Below are 16,588 nucleotides of genomic sequence, written 5' to 3'. Positions count from 1 at the left end.
CCTCCTTTCCTTCCTTTGTAACGTTCATCTAATTATCTATCTTTCTTTCCTCTCTCCTTCCATCCACTGATCCCACTTTCCTCCTACCCTTCCTTACATCCCTCCCTCCATCTACTGTTTCCTCTTTCCTTCTACCCTTCTTTCTCCTCCCCTTTTTTTCTCTTTCCATCCTTCCTCTCCCTCCATCCACTGTTCCCTCTTTTCTTCTACCATTCCTTCCTTTTTCTTTCTCCCCTTTTTTTCTTTCATTCCTCTCTCCCTCCATCCACTGTTCCCTTTGTCTTTCTTCCGTTCCTTCCATCCTTTCTCCCCCGTTTCCTTCCTTTTCTCTCTTCCTCCATCCACTGTTCCTTCTTTTTTCTATCCTTCTCTCTCTCGCTCCCCTCTTCCTCCTGTCTTCCTATCTTCTCTCCTTCCATCTACTGTTCCCTCTTTCCTTCTATCTTTCCCCCTCTCCCTCCATCCACTGTTCCCTCTTTCCTTTCATCCTTCCTTCCTTTCTTTCTTTTTCTCCCCTTTATCTTTCTTTTTCTCTTTCCTTCCTTTGTAACTTTTATCTAATTATCTTCCTTTCTTCTCTCCCTCCATCCACTGTTCCCACTTTTCTTCTACCCTTCCTTCCTTCCTTTTTATTTCTCTCTATTTTTCTCTTTCATTCTTTCTTTCCTCCCTTCCTCTTTCTCTCCATCTACTGTTCCCTCTTTCCTTCTATCCTTCCCCATCTCCCTCCATCTACTGTTCCCTCTTTCTTTCATCCTTCCCTCCTTTCTCTCCCCTTTATCTTTCTTTTTCTCCTCCTGTTTTTCCTCACTCCCTCCTTTCCTTCCTTTGTAACTATTATCTATCTAATTATCTATTTTTCTTTCTTCTCTCCCTCCATCCACTGTTCCCTCTTTCCTTCTTCCTTACATCCTTCCCTCCATGCACTGTTATCTCTTTCATTCTACCCTTTTTTTACTTTTGCCCCTTTTTTTCTTTCTTCCTTCCCATCTTCCCTCTCTCCCTCCATCCACTGTTCCCTCTTTCTTTCTTCCCTTCCTTCCATCCTTTCTCTCTCCCTTCTTTCTTTCTCTAATTCTTTCTTTCTTCCTTCTCTCCCTCCATCTACCGTTCTCTCTTACCTTCCATCCTTCCATTACTCCTTCCATTTTCTGTTTCCGCTTTCCTTATACCCTTCCTTTCTTTATATTTCTCTAATTTCTTTTTCTCCTTTTTTCATTCCTCCTTTTTTACTCACTCTCCCCTGTCCTTCCTTTGTAACTTTTATCTATCTTTCTATCTTCTCTCCCGCCATCCACTGTTCACTCTTTCCTTCTACCCTTTCTTCCTTTTTCTTTCTCCCCTTTTTTCTCTCTTTCTTACTTTCCTCCCTTCCTTTCTCCCTCCAACTACTCCTTCTTGCCTCCCTTCCTCTCCTCTTTCTTTTCTCCCTTCCTCTCTCCCTCCATCTACTCTTTTTTTTTTTCTCCCTTGTTTCTTTCCACCCTTCATTTTTCTCTTTCTTTCTTCTCTTTTTCCTTTCTTTCCTCTCTCTCTCCATCCACTGCCCCCCCCCCCCATCCAATGCCCCCCCATTTTCCATGTACCTTTCCTTCCTTCCTTTCATTCTGGCTTTCCTTCCCTCCATTTTCCCTTCTTTCTCCTTCTCTCACTATTTCCTTCTCTTTCTTTCTTTCTTTCTTTCTTTCTTTCCTATTTCCCCCCAGGGGCCTCTGTTGTATGGGCGAAGACTGGTACGTAGGATGACCCCGGTGTTTGCTTGGCTAGTAGCAGTAGGATGTTCCATTAGGACTTGATTGTCTTGTAATGAATTTCTTAGAATCACATCTTAGTGACAAGAATCGGGCTGCCCGCCTGTCAGATCTTAAGTGGGGTCACGATAACAAGCTGGAGTTCATGTGTGCGGCGGGCTGAAGTGTATTAGCGCAATCATGTGACAAGATGGCAACTTGTTGTCAGTGAAAGATGAAAAGTGTCGTGACTTGTCAGTAAGAAAGAGGATGCTAATGAGATGAAAAACAAGATAAAACATAGAAATTCGGGACTGTATGCCTCTGGCATGGAAGAGGTTGTGTTTGTTTCTTTTCCTTGGGCAACAAAGGTAGATGAAGACAAAAACATTAATGTTGGCTAATGTGCAATCATTACTGATTTCACAATTTGTTAGTACATGGCAGTATAGTGCAAGGTGGAGATAGAACAAAGAGATTTTGGAGGACATAGGCTTTGTGGACCTCGTAAAAAGGGAATAACTTCCAGCTTTACTGGCAGAAACATGTCTTAGAAGTCCAACTATATATACAGTTCCTACCAGAAGATTCACTCTTTGTGTAGAATTTTCCTCTCCATTCAAGCTGATGCCCTCCTGCCTGAAGAAAGTGGAAAGATAGTGCTGGACCCGAAGGGTTGGTGTAAATGATTTGGTTCCTGGGCAGGCAGCTTCTACACCACGGGGGATCTCCACAGTCTCCTTGGCTTCTAGTGTAATGTAATGAGAATTGAAATTGAAGCTCCACACCACTACTAAGCGGTCCAGAAACATCTTTAATCCAATAAAAGTCAGGGAAACAATCCAAAAAGTATCCGGGAGTCCAAACAACGTGGAATACTTTTGAATTGTACCCCTGACTTTTAATGGAATAAGGTTGTATCTGGACTTCTTAGCAGTGGTGTGGCGCTTTCATTTCAATTCTCGTTACATTACCGTTCTACCCAAGTATAAATGTCCTTGTGATAGACTGTTCCAAATGGGATCAGAACACTCAATCGGGAACAGAATAATAGTCCTTTGTGCACACGGTCCTGACATGGCTTGACACTCATAGGCTTTCTTTCTGTCAAATCTATGACTGTACTCTCCATTGGTTCGAATTTTACCTATCTCACCGCACCTTCAGTGTTACTTACAACTCTTCTTCCTCCTCTCCTACTCCTCTTACTGTTGGGGTCCCCCAAGGTTCTGTCCTTGGACCTCTCCTATTCTCTATCTACAATTCTTCCTTAGGTCAGCTGATAGCTTCCCATGGTTTCCAATACCATTTCTATGCTGATGACACACAAATCTATCTCTCTACTCCTCAGCTCACCCCATCAGTTTCCTCACGTATCACTGATTTACTAACAGATATAGCAGACTGGATGTCACACCACTTCCTAAAACTCAATCTATCCAAAACTGACCTGCTATCCTTTCTCCCCCGGTCCTGACATGGCTTGACACTCATAGGCTTTCTTTCTGTCAAATCCATGACTGTACTCTCCATTGGTTCGAATCTTACCTATCTCATCACACCTTCAGTGTCACTTACAACTCTACTTCCTCCTCTCCTGCTCCTCTTACTGTCGGGGTCCCCCAAGGTTCTGTCCTTGGACCTCTCCTATTTTCTATCTACACTTCTTCGATGGGTCAGCTAATAGCTTCCCATGGTTTCCAATACCATTTCTATGCTGATGACACAAAATCTATCTCTCTACTCCTCTTACCGTCGGGGTCCCCCAAGGTTCTGTCCTTGGACCTCTCCTATTCTCGATCTACATTTCTTCCTTAGATCAGCTGATAGCTTCCCATGGTTTTCAATACAATTTCTATACTGATGACACACAAATCTATCTCTTTGCTCTTCAGCTCACCCCATCAGGTTCTGTCCTTGGACCTCTCCTATTTTCTATCTACACCTCTTCCTTGGGTCAGCTGATAGCTTCCCATGGTTTCCAATACCATTCCATCATTTCTCCCCCGGTCCTGACATGGCTTGACACTCATAGGCTTTCTGTCAAATCATGGCCCTGGGCTTCAAGCATGAGCCTCCTAGACTCTTGAAACTTTAGGAATCCCCAAATGACCTTCCATTCACACATGCAGGTAAAGAGGTCCTTTCAGTTCTCCATAGCAGAGACCTATATCAAGCACATTCTTTTCATACTGGTGTATTAGCTGTATCATGCAGATGATACTCTTTATGGCAGTCTATCTCAACCTTTATAACCCAAAGAGGAACCCTTGAAGTAATGTTGTAGTCTCAGGTACCCCCTGCTAAAAACTCAGGATACATTAGTGCGTTGGCCAGTGGGAAGAATACTCCCTACATTTGTGTTCACCAGGGGCGGACTGACAACACATGGGGCCCCCGAGCAATAGGAGATCATGGGGCCCCTGTGACCTTGCCTACACTCAAACCACACCCAAAAATGCCTATGAAAGGTACCAGGGTCATCTCATGGGGCCCCCTACTGACCCCGGGCCCTCGGGCAGTGCCCGAGTTCCCAAATGGTCAGTCCGCCCCTGGTGTTCACTACTAAGAATTGACCTCTGAACAAATACCAAAAAGAGCAATGGTGTCAGTGGGAACTTTTTTGAGAAATTTCTCATTGCTCAAGGAACACCAAGCAACCTCTGGAGGAACCCTGGCTGAGAAACTGCATTATAGAGAAAACATGTAACATTCTTTCGTAAGCTGGCAGAGACAGATCTAGTCAGAAAAATAATAAAACTACTGCTTTGCTTGAGCAAAGTCGCGGCAGTTTTATTTCACACTAACCTCCAACACTAGGACTCCACACCTTCTGTTACCAAACATGCTACATGATTACCGTAACACACTACCATAAAGCAGACTGTATTGCTGTCTGAAGTCTGACAGATGTAGAGCTGTCACTAGACTACAAAGACCACCAAACAGAAAAGCGGGACATGGTTATAGGGCCAGGACAAGGGGGCACTGTGTGTGACTGGGGGCACCACAAGGAGCATTCCTGCCACTGCAAGCTGACAGTATTAATGATAGCGGCATCACTACTTCTGTCAACTTCGCACTGGAAGAGACCAGCTAAATCCGGAGAGGAGAGAGCTGGGAGGAGGTGCAGGCTATGCTCTCTCTTCCCTCTAGCTCTTCCTCCAGCTACTGCAGTGCTCCTGTATTGGGCAGGGCTTGCTTACACGCTCCCATATCCATGGGGATCCTGGGGGATTTGTACTGGGAAGAGGGGGAATTTACGCTCAGGGGGTAAGCATTCACAATAGTGCTCAATTTGTTTAGGGGAGGGGAAGGGTAATTTTGCTGACACAGAATGCTTATACATCTGAAGGAGGGGGGGGGGGCACAATTTGGTATGTTCACCCTGGGCACTAGATGACCTTGTCCTGGGACTGCATGGTTGCATGTTATCTGAGCTCCAGAGAATCTTGGAACTTCTGGTCCATTCTGTTTTCAAGATCTGCTACTGGATTTCATTACAGGTGGTCAATTAGAGAAAACAAAAGTAACCTAAAGGGTAAAAAACATAAAGGAACCATTTTGGTACAGCTCCTTCTTACTGTGCAGCCTTAGGTTTAGATTTTTAATGAAGCAAAGAAATCTCATTATTTTAATGGCTATGTGCTAGAACTTAGAAACTCAGGAAAAATATGGAGAATTTAATGTCGGTAAACCCGAACCATAAACTTCTTTTATTTGGTCCCTTTTGGTCTGCTAAATATAGGATTGAAAGTGTTCTGTTATAACTTTGTATTAAGTGCAAAAAATTAAGTGTTTTGCCAGAAGTCTTGCTAGCTGTTAGCTTCCTGTGCTATTTGCCTGCACACAAGGGGGAGTTGTGGAGATGAGGACGGGGAGGGAGATGAAGAGAGGGGGAGCTGACGAGAAGAAGGAGTTAGGGTAATGAGGAGGGAGGGGGAATAAGGAGGAGATGAGATGAGGAGGAGGAGAAGGGTTTATGAAGAAAATGAAAGGGATGGAGAGACAAAGCAGAGATTATGGGGACGAGGAGGGGGAGGAGATGAGGAAATGGAGTCATAGAGATGAGGAGGCGAGAGGAGATCGGGAGGAGGAGTTTAGGAGATGAAGAGAAGGGGCTATGGAGATAATGAATGTGATGGAGAGAAGGAGTAGAGGTTTTGGAGATGAGGAGGGGGAGGAGACAAAGTAGAGATTATGAGGATGAGGAGGAGATGAGGAAATGGAGTCATAGAGATGAGGAGGCGAGAGGAGATCGGGGGGAGGAGTTTAGGAGATGAAGAGAAGGGGCTATGGAGATAATGAATGTGATGGAGAGAAGGAGTAGAGATTTTGGAGATGAGGAGGGGGAGGAGACAAAGTAGAGATTATGGGGATGAGGAGGGGATGAGGAAATAGAGTCATAGAGATGAAGAGGGGAGAGGAGATGGGCAGGAGAAGTTTTGGAGATGAGGAGGAGGGGCTATGGAGATAATGAATGTGATAGAGAGAAGTAGAGATTTTGGAGATTAGGAGGGGGAAGAGATGAGGAAATTAAGTTATGGAGTTGAAGAGGGTGAGGAAATAAGGAGGGGAGATGAGGATGAGTTTTGGAGATGAGGAGGAGGAGGAACGGAGGGGGAGGGGTTATGGCAATAGTGAAGGGGATGGAAAGAAGAAGTAGAGATTATGGAAATGAGGGGAGGAAGCAGATGAGGAAACAGAGTTATGAAGATGAGGCGGGGGAGCAGATGAGGAGAATGAGGAAATTAGAAGGAGGGTTTATGGAGATAATAAAGGGGATGGAGGAACGAGTAGAGATTATGGAGATGAGGAGGGGGAGATGCTGAGGAAATGGAGTTATGGAGATGAGGAGCGTGAGGAAGTAATGAGATGAGATGAGAAGAGTAAGTTTTGGAGATAAGAAGGGAATGAGGGGGAGCGGCTATGGAGATGGTGAAGGGAGTGGAGAGGAGTAGAGATTATGGAGATGGGGAGGAGATGATGAAATGGAGTTATGAAGACGAGGCAGGGGAGAAAATAAGGAAGGGGAGAGGAAATGAGGAAGAGGGGTTATGGAGATAATGAAGGTATTGGAGAGGAGAAGTAGAGATTACGCAGATGGGGATGGAAAGGAGATGAGAAGAAGGCTTTGTTCTTTGAATTCCCAAGTGAAACAAAAAGCGCACCAACCTTGTGCATTATCTCAATACAAAACTTAATTTTATTAAAATGAGATATACTGTATACTCACAAACGAAGCAGTAAAACAAGTGTGCAAGATCCTCAAAGGAGCATTAAAGTGCAAGACCAGTGCGAGTCACATCAAGGGGGGAGACTCTCAAAAGTTCAGTTGACGCGTTTCGAAGGGGGTCCCTTCTTCCTCAGAGCTCTGGAACTTTTGAGAGTCTCCTCCCTTGATGTGGTTCGCACTGGTCTTGCACTTTAATGCTCCTTTGAGGTTCTTGCATGCTTGTTTTACTGTTTTGTTTGTGAGTATATAGCTCATTTTAATAAAATCAAGTTTTGTATTGAGGTAATGCGCTTTCTTTTTGTTTCACTTTGCAGTACTGGTCGAGATTCCCCAGCCTTAAGAGCTATACAACCTGTGATCCATTGGCTGACGAATTTCCATAAGTGGTCCATCCACCCTTGATCTGGGTCCCTGAGCGCAGGAGGTGTTTCTATTTCCATTCTTTGAATTACCATCAGAAATTAAGTAGGCAGGGCTGACACCACATGCTTAAGAATCCAGGACTCTGCTGTCACGTCAAAGCGGAAAATAGGGGCACACTAGATTGCAGACACATCAACAGTATTTTCCGTAAGCGATAAAACTCAGAGAAGTGCTCATGTATTCCAGAGATGTACCAAGAATTGTTTTCTTTTATTTTGCTTTGACCTACACTTTAAAAATTGCATAACTTTAGTTTAAACTCTTGTTTGCCGGCATCTGTTTTGATATGAACACAAAAAATTCAATCTTTGGTCGCCTGTAGACATTTACCATTCAGATGGAAGGTAAGAATGTAAATGTTTGACAAAGAAGTCTACTAAGTGCTGTTATATAAACCATCTACATATTAACCCCATGGCATTTTAGAACACCATCCCTTTGTAATACAGGTATCTGAACAAAGCAGATTCTACATGGTCTGCATAACACCACATCAAGGAGAATTCTTTGATGCTGGTGCTCTGTGTATCTCAGAAAACAATTGAAAAAAGGAAAACAAAGTAACTTATCCATCACCGAACTCCCAAACTAATCCTTAACCTCAACCAAACCTTTAGAGTGGACAAAGAGGGTACTGTGGTAACCACGGCCTTACCCTAACTCTTCCTACAACCCCAGACTTTGCATTATTCTACCTTGTAAACCTACTGTTAATCCTACCTGCAACTCTAACCCGAAAAACTAACCTTCTCTTTAACACCCTATTTGTAACCCTAACATTAACACTCCCAACCCCCAACTGTAACACTTACCCTCACACTAATCCTCCGCTCAAACCCTAACATTAATCCTACCTGAAACCCCAAACTTAAGCCTTCATGTAACCCCCCACATATAAACCTATCCTCTGTACCACAACCCCACACTAGCCCTCATTGTAATTCCAACCATAACATGTACCCTCACACTAATCCTACTCATAAACCCTAACATTAATCCTACCTGAAACCCCAAACTTAAGCCTTCATGTAACCCCCCACATATAAACATATCCTCTGTACCACAACCCCACACTAGCCCTCCTTGTAGTTCCAACCATAACATGTACCCTCACACTAACCCTCCTCATAAACCCTAACATTAACTCTACCTGAAACCTCAATTTTAACCCCCAATGTAAACCCCAAATATAATCCCATCCTCTGTATCCCGACTCCAATACTAGCCTTCCTTATAACCCCGACCCTAACACATACAGTACCTACTTTATAATCCCAAACCCTAACACTTACCCACACAGTAATCCTCCTCAAATCCCAACACTACCTGTAACCTCAACCTTATCCCCCCATGTTAACCCCACATATAAACCTATACTCTGTACCCCATTCCCAACGCTGGCTATCCCTGTAACCCCAACCCTAAAACTTACCTACAGCTAATGATCCTGATAAACCCTAACAGTAACCCTACTTGTAACCCCCAAACTTAACCCCCCATGTAAACACCAAATGTAAACCCATCTTCTGTATTCCAACCCCAACACTAGCCTTCCTTGTAATCCCAACCCTAACATTTACCCTCACACTAATCCTTCTCATACAAACATTAATCCTACCTGAACCCAATCTTAAGCATCCACGTGAAAACCCAATATAAAAATATCCTCTGTACTGCAACCCCAATCCTAATACATCTATACACCAATCCTCATTAATCCTAACAGCAACCCTACTTGTAACCCCAACCTTAAACCTCCCAATTTAAACCCAAAATATAAATCTATACTCTGTATCCTGACCCCAACACTTACCCTCACACTGATCATCCTCATAAACCCTAACAGCAACCCTACTTGTAACCCCAGCCTTAACCCTCCATGTAAACCCCAACTATTAAACCTATGCTCTGTACCCCATTCCCAATGCTGGCCATCCCTGTAATCCCAACCGTAAAACTTACCCACAGGTAATCCTCCTGATAAACCCTAACAGTAACCCTACTTGTAACCCCAACCTTAACCCCCCATGTAAATACCAAATGTAAACCCATCTTCTGTATTCCAACCTCAACACTAGCCTTCCTTGTAATCCCAACCCTAACATTTACCCTCACACTAATCCTTCTCATACAAACATTAATCCTACCTGAACCCAATCTTAAGCATCCATGTGAAAATCAGTTATAAACCTATCCTCTGTACTGCAACCCCAACCCTAATACACCCATACACCAATCCTCATTAACCCTAACAGCAACCCTACTTGTAACCCCAACCTTAAACCCCCCAATTTAAACTCCAAATATAAATCTATGCTCTGTATCCTGACCCCAACACTTACCCTCACACTGATCATTCTCAAACCCTAACATCAACCCTACATGTAACCTCAACCTTAACCCCCCCATGTAAACATCAAATGTAAACCCATCTTCTGTATTCCAACCCCAACACTAGCCTTCCTTGTAATCCCAACCCTAAAATTTACCCTCACACTAATCCTTATACAAACATTAATCCTACCTGAACCCAATCTTAAGTATCCATGTGAAAACCAATTATAAACCTATCCTCTGTACTGCAACCCCAATCCTCATACACCCATGCACCAATCCTCATTAACCCTAACAGGAACCCTACTTGTAACCCCAACCTTAATCCTCCCAATTTGAACCCCAAATATAAATCTATACTCTGTATCGTGACCCCAACACTTACCCTGAAACTGATCATCCTCATAAACTCTAACAGTAACCCTACTTGTAACCCCAACCTTAAACCTCCCAATTTAAACCTCAAATATAAATCTATACTCTGTATCCTGACTCCAACACTTACCCTCATACTGATCACCCTCATAAACTCTAACAGTATCCCTACTTGTAACCCCAGCCTTAACCCCCCATGTAAACACCAAATGTAAACCCATCTTCTGTATTCCAACCCCAACAATAGCCTTTCTTGTAATCCCAAACCTAACATTTACCCTCACACTAATCCTTCTCATACAAACATTAATCCTACCTGAACCCACACTTAAACATCCATGTGAAAACCAGTTATAAACCTATCCTCTGTACTGCAACCCCAACCCTAATACACCCATACACCAATCCTCATTAACCCTAACAGCAACCCTACTTGTAACCCCAACCTTAAACCTCCCAATTTAAACCCCAACTATAAATCTATACTCTGTATCCTGACCCCAACACTTACCCTGAAACTGATCATCCTCATAAACTCTAAAAGCAACCCTACTTGTAACCCCAACCTTAACCCTCCATGTAAACCCCAACTATTAAACATATGCTCTGTATCTGAACCCCAATGCTAGCCCTCCCTGTAATCCCAATCCTAACACTAACCCACACAGTAATTCCCCTCAAACCCTAACAGTACCCTCACTTGCAACCCCAACCTTAACCTTCCATGTAAACCCCAACTATCAACCTATGCTCTGTATCCCAACCCCAACACTAGCCCTCCCTATCTTCCTTTGCTAAAATATCTCAGCAATGGAAACTAATGCTTCATTTCAACCCTATTACAGAAAAACCCTGAATCGTTTGAAACACCTAACCAAGAAGGAACGTGGAAAGCAGTTTAAAGAATTTTCTTCTAAGCAAAACAATAAAAAAAAGTTAATGTTTACAGCAAGGTCTATTGCCCATTGAAAGTAATTTGAGTAGGACTCATCCGCCACAGCTGTATCAAGAAAGAAGGTCTGAAGAGAATTAGAAAATGAGATTTTTGTTTTACGTTGCTCTGGAGAGTGTGTGTAAAGGTTACAAAAGTCTCAGTCAGCACGAGGACCATGATTCATTCACAGCTGAACAGGTCTATTGAGACACATCAGTTCAAGCCAAGCACACTGTTTTGAGGCTTTGAGCAGATACGTCCCATGATTGTTTTTAGTAACAGAGCTTACATACTTATATTTAGAGTTTGATTACCATTTAATTTATACCTAGCATATATTTTCCAAGGGGAACTAAACTGTTGAAGGTAGGCAGAGTGCAAAGGACTAGAAAAAGAGGACTGAAATTGGGATTCAGGTGGTGGTGGTCCTCAAAGGTTTGAGGGGTTGGACCGAAAAAGCAGATTGCAGGTCCATAGAAGGCGCCAAAGTATCTACATAAAAAAAGAGGCGAGATCCTTTATAGTGTACTAAGTATCTAACATAAAGTTATTACCTCATAAAATGTATGATTAGAGAGAAAAGAAAAAAATGACTTACATCTGGTGAGGTTGTGGTGGCCCTGGTGAGTAGCACCACACCAGTAGCACCACTGTCAGGAATGGACTCAGCACTGGTGGTGGGACTCACCTGCCGTGTGGGCTGCAGTACCAGGGCTGACCAGCGGGTGCTCTCAGCAGCCAGAAGCTCACTCCTGCAATCAGCCAGCACCTGCGGCTGATTGCAGGAGGTGTATTTAAGGAATGGCCAGACCTGCAGTCAGTGCCTTGGTGTATGTTTCCCATGAGCCCCTGTACCTGGTATCCTGTGTTCCTGCCTAGTTGCTGACCATGCTTTGATCCTGACCTCTGCTGACCGTCTCCTGTTGAAACCCTGGCTTGCCTGACCATCCTTCTGCCTGATCCTCTGTACCACGCTGCCCGTGAGTTACTGAACCCGGCTTGTGACCCTGACTATTATCTGCCTGCTCCTCCGGTACCTCACTGCCCGCACGTTGCTGACCTGGCCTGCCTGACTACGCCTGACACTACCCAGATGATCCATCAATCCCGCACGGATCCAGTCACTACTGTGTAAACCTGCCAGCCCCTTCACATCAGGCTTTCCCCCGGTACATACCCTCGGCGGACCCCTCTACCACAGTTGGGTGCACTCAGGGGCCGCGACCTGGTCTCAGTCCTGCGCCAAGTCCATCCCCACCATCAGGGGCTCTGGTGAAAAGGCAGACTGGGGCTTAGACTCCGCGCCCTGGGGAATCCTGTTCTGTGGGTCACTAGAGATCCCACCGGGCGGTGCCTGACAGTACCTTACGGCCCGCCTGACCATTCCACCTCTCCAGCCCTGACTACGCCTGTGTTCCTGAAGCCTGCTACTTCCCTGTGTCAGTCCACACATTTCTGGTCACACCCGGATCCCTGACAACCACCTTCTGTAAATGCATAGAAATGTCCCCGTCTCTGTGCGGGGTGAAATCAGTCACTCTTGATGCTACATGGGTCCCAATCCTGAATCATCTAAGGGCTCTCAGGGGGGTATTGTACTGGTAGGGTGGGAAGGGGTACAAAACCTGTTGGTGAACCGAATGGCAGAGGCACCCAGAGCAGGGGCGGACTGACCATTTGGAAACTTGGGCACTGCCCGAGAGCCCGGGGTCAGTAGGGGGCCCCATGAGATGCCTCTGGTACCTTTTTCATAGGCTTTTATGAGTTTGGGCAAGGACACAGGGGCCCCATGATCCCCTATTGCCCGGGGGCCCCATGAGTTGTCAGCCCGCCCCTGCCCAGGGGTGGCGTGTTTGATGGGTTGGAGTCATCAAGTTTACGAGCATCAAATAGCTTTATTTCACCAAACGATGCATTCATAGCTGCAACTCACCACTTCTTCAGTTTATGGTGATACACAAATGATTGTCACTTTTCTGTACAGTTTTCTGTTCCACCTGAGTGTGTCCATGTGAAATGGTCTATGATTAAGCGACTTGTGGAGAGAACCACAATAGAAGAGCAGCTGGATTAACCTTGCACTGGATAAAATCAATAAAAGCTCATCTCGGGAGAGCGACTTCTTTTTGTCTATATAGCCTTTAATGTGACACTGATGTCCAGCTTAGGAGGTGGTAGAGAAGAAGACAGAGATGAAGAAAGTATGAATACAAAGAGTGACTTATGACTCTTCACATTGATTCCAGCCTTCATTTCTCAGTAGAAAGTAGCACACCGCTTCTCAGAAACCAGTATTCCGTATTCACCAGATTTCACCGATTCTTCCAATACATACATCCCTGAACTTTGGATGGTTGGTCACCAACAATGTTCTTTAGCAATTTTCAGTTCCTGGTGAACTTAGGTATCTTTGATATGCTGCTTGCATGTCCCGTATCTGATCAGTTGGGCAGGGTTGTGTCTTCAGACCAGGGGCGGACTGACAACTCATGGGGCCCCCAGGCAATAGGGGATCATGGGTCCCCTGTGTCCTTCCCAAACTCAAAAAAGCCTATGAAAAAGGTACCAGGGGCATCTCATGGGGCCCCCTACTGACCCTGGGCCCTCGGGCAGTACCTGAGTTTCCAAATGGTCAGTCCGCCCCTGCTTCAGACACAACTGCCCAGGGGCGGACTGACAACTCATGGGGCCCCCAGGCAATAGGGGATCATGGGGTCCCTGTGTCCTTGCCCAAACTCAAAAAAGCTTATGAAAAAGGTACCAGGGGCATCTCATGGGGCCCCCTACTGTCCCTGGGCCCGCGGGCAGTGCCCGAGTTTCCAAATGGTCAGTCCTCCCCTGCAACCGCCATATAAAAACCATTACAGGAACACCATAGTTGCTAATTACTGCATGCTCTAACTACAGAAAGAAGTGCCAGGTATGACAATGTAACAATGCATACACCATACCTGTGGGATCCCTCTGGAACTTGGAATTACTGTAGTAGGCAATGCTACTCCAGTGATCTCCACTTCCAGGTCCTGTTCCAAGCAGCTGCCCTGCTGCATTGTGAACACAGGAGGTTGGCTGCTAAGCACCATTCAGGGAATGCTTTGCATTTGTTCAAAGAATGCAAAGCATTCTCTGATTGGACAAGGAGGAGAGGTTGGGTGGTGACATCATGTTTTTTCATGTCTTCCAATTACAGAATGCTTTGCATTCATTGTGAAAATGCAAACCTTTCTCTGAATGGTCTCCGTGCTTGCGGCCCACCTCCTGTGTTCACAATGCAGCAAGACAGCCACTTGGCACAGGACCCAAAAGATAATGGAGATCACTGGAGTAGTGGTGTAATAACCGTGTCTTCTTCTAGAGCACGGGTGTCAAACTGGTGGCCTTCCAGCTGTTGCCAAACTACAAGTCCCATGAGGCATTGCAAGATTGACAGTTACAAGCATGGCTCCCAAAGGCAGAAGCATTATGGGACTTGTAGTTTTGCAACAGCTGGAGGGCCACCAGTTTGACACCCCTGCTCAGGATCTTGAAAGAATCCCACCTCTGGACATCTAATAGGAAGTGTACACATCATATGACATTGAATCAAGCAGGAAATAAACAGAAGGGGAGAAGACTCAGGGCAGCAATGTCAAGTGACCACGCCTTAAGCATAGTATAAAAGGGCAGTTAGGGATTTTTTTAATACAGATTTTAGATAGAGGGGCGGGATGGAGGAGTGGATGGGGCTCTATGTATATCCCGGAGTTGGGGTCTAATTATCCAACAAGGATAAAAGTCAAAGTTAAGTATTTGCCAACAGCAGCCAATAAATTATCTTTCAGATTAAAAAGAGGGTTGACTATTAGACCAAAGAGAACAGGTGTCAGGACCCATATCTGAACCCGCAACCTCTGCTGGGTCTGGCAGTATCTCTTCTTACTGAGCCACCTGAGATGTGAAACAACTCCTTGGACAAGTCCTTGGACCATCTTGCCTTGTACCATTTTTCTGGTGAACCTTGAACTCTTTACTCTTCCCATGAACCTCTCATTATTCCATTCCTTTGTATTTCCTGTTTGCCAGATTGTTGCTCTCTCCTGCCAGTATCTTATTCTTGTCAATCCTGCTGCCGTTGGTATCTTCACTACCACTCATTACCAACCTTTAGCTTCCTCCTCAACTACACTTCTGCTTGATCCAAACCTGCAACAACTGCAGTAAAATGTGGCTTGTTTACGGACCAGGGGCGGACTGACTTTTTGGAAACTTGGGCACTGCCCGAGGGCCCGGGGTCAGTAAGGGGCCCCATGAGATGCCCCTGGTACCTTTTTCATAGGCTTTTTTGTTTGGGCAAGGACACAGGGGCCCCATGATCCCCTATTGCCCGACGGGCCACATGAGTTGTCAGTCCGCCCCTGTTATGGACTGTGATCCCTACCTGCTATATATGCTTGGACTCCGGCTTGCTCACCTCCTGGTGGGGCGATCCCAAGGACCACAACCTGGTACTAACATGCAGGAAAACCCATCTCCACTATCAGGAGCTCTGGTGAAGACCCATTAGTGCTTAGACCCCTCGTCATCTGCCTGAGTGATCTGCATTGATACTTATCCTGCTGGTCGGTGGGATCCTCTCTACTACTATACCTACTGGTCTCCAATATTGACACCTGGCCCTGACAACTAGAGTGACAGTGGAGCTGTCCCTCAATCTCCCCCCTCCATCTCTATCTAGACTTCCAGCCTCTAAAAATAATGTTTTATGAAATGATATAAATCACGACAATAAAAACACTCCGATCCTCTTCTCACAATATTTGGAAGCAAGTTTGCGGAAAGTAACAGGTGAGGAGGCCACAATTCCCACATCCGCAGTGGTTGTCCTAAAGGTCAGCTGCTGAGGGTTCTGGGTAATAAATCAAAAAGAGCAGCTGTAATATCCCGCAGAAAGGACTGCGCTCTGACATACTGCAGAGAATGTCATGTTTTTATTGTGTGGTGTGACTTCTATTTCAGGAATGTTGACTTCATCTGGCCTGTGCTATTTGAGGAACATTTTTATGGTCAAACTTTGGTTGCTGACACCAGACTTCGGTCAGAGTGATACATGTCCCCTTGTGAGTGTAAGTTGTGTGAATCATCACTCTACCGGAGGAGCTAAACATTGCTGTATCTTGACACATTAGCATAAAGAGATGGGTCAAGAGGTACTATAGTGGGTCAAGAGGTACTATAGTGGGTCAAGAGGTACAATAGTGGGTCAAAAGGTACTATAGTGGGTCAAGAGGTACAAAAGTGGGTCAAGAGGTACTATAGTAGGTCAAGAGGTACTGTAGTGGGTCAAGAGATACTATAATGGGTCAAGAGGTACAATAGTGGCTTAAGAGGTACTGTAGTGGGTCAAGAGGTACTATAATGGGTCAAGAAGTATAATAGTGGGTCAAGAGTTACTATAATGGGTCAAGAGATACTATAGTGGGTCAAAAGGTACTATAATGGGTCAAGAGGTACAATAGTGGGTTAAGAGGTACTGTAGTGGGTCAAGAGGTACTATAATGGGTCAAGAGATACTATAGT

The 16,588-nt window shown here is 45.0% G+C and overlaps 1 protein-coding gene across 1 annotated transcript in view; it reads right to left on the bottom strand.

Moving 5' to 3' along the window:
• TTC34 (tetratricopeptide repeat domain 34) overlaps positions 1-16,588 on the bottom strand; it is an 87,319-nt gene that overhangs the window by 3,445 nt on the left and 67,286 nt on the right. The gene's annotated exons all lie outside the window — the stretch shown is intronic.

This window comes from Staurois parvus, unplaced genomic scaffold (genome assembly GCF_062004578.1).
Source record: "Staurois parvus isolate SC_StPar_1 unplaced genomic scaffold, SC_StPar_1.0 ptg001357l, whole genome shotgun sequence".
NCBI lineage: Eukaryota > Metazoa > Chordata > Amphibia > Anura > Ranidae > Staurois > Staurois parvus.
Note: the sequence above shows the minus strand (reverse complement) of the source record. Positions and strands in the feature narration are given on the sequence as shown.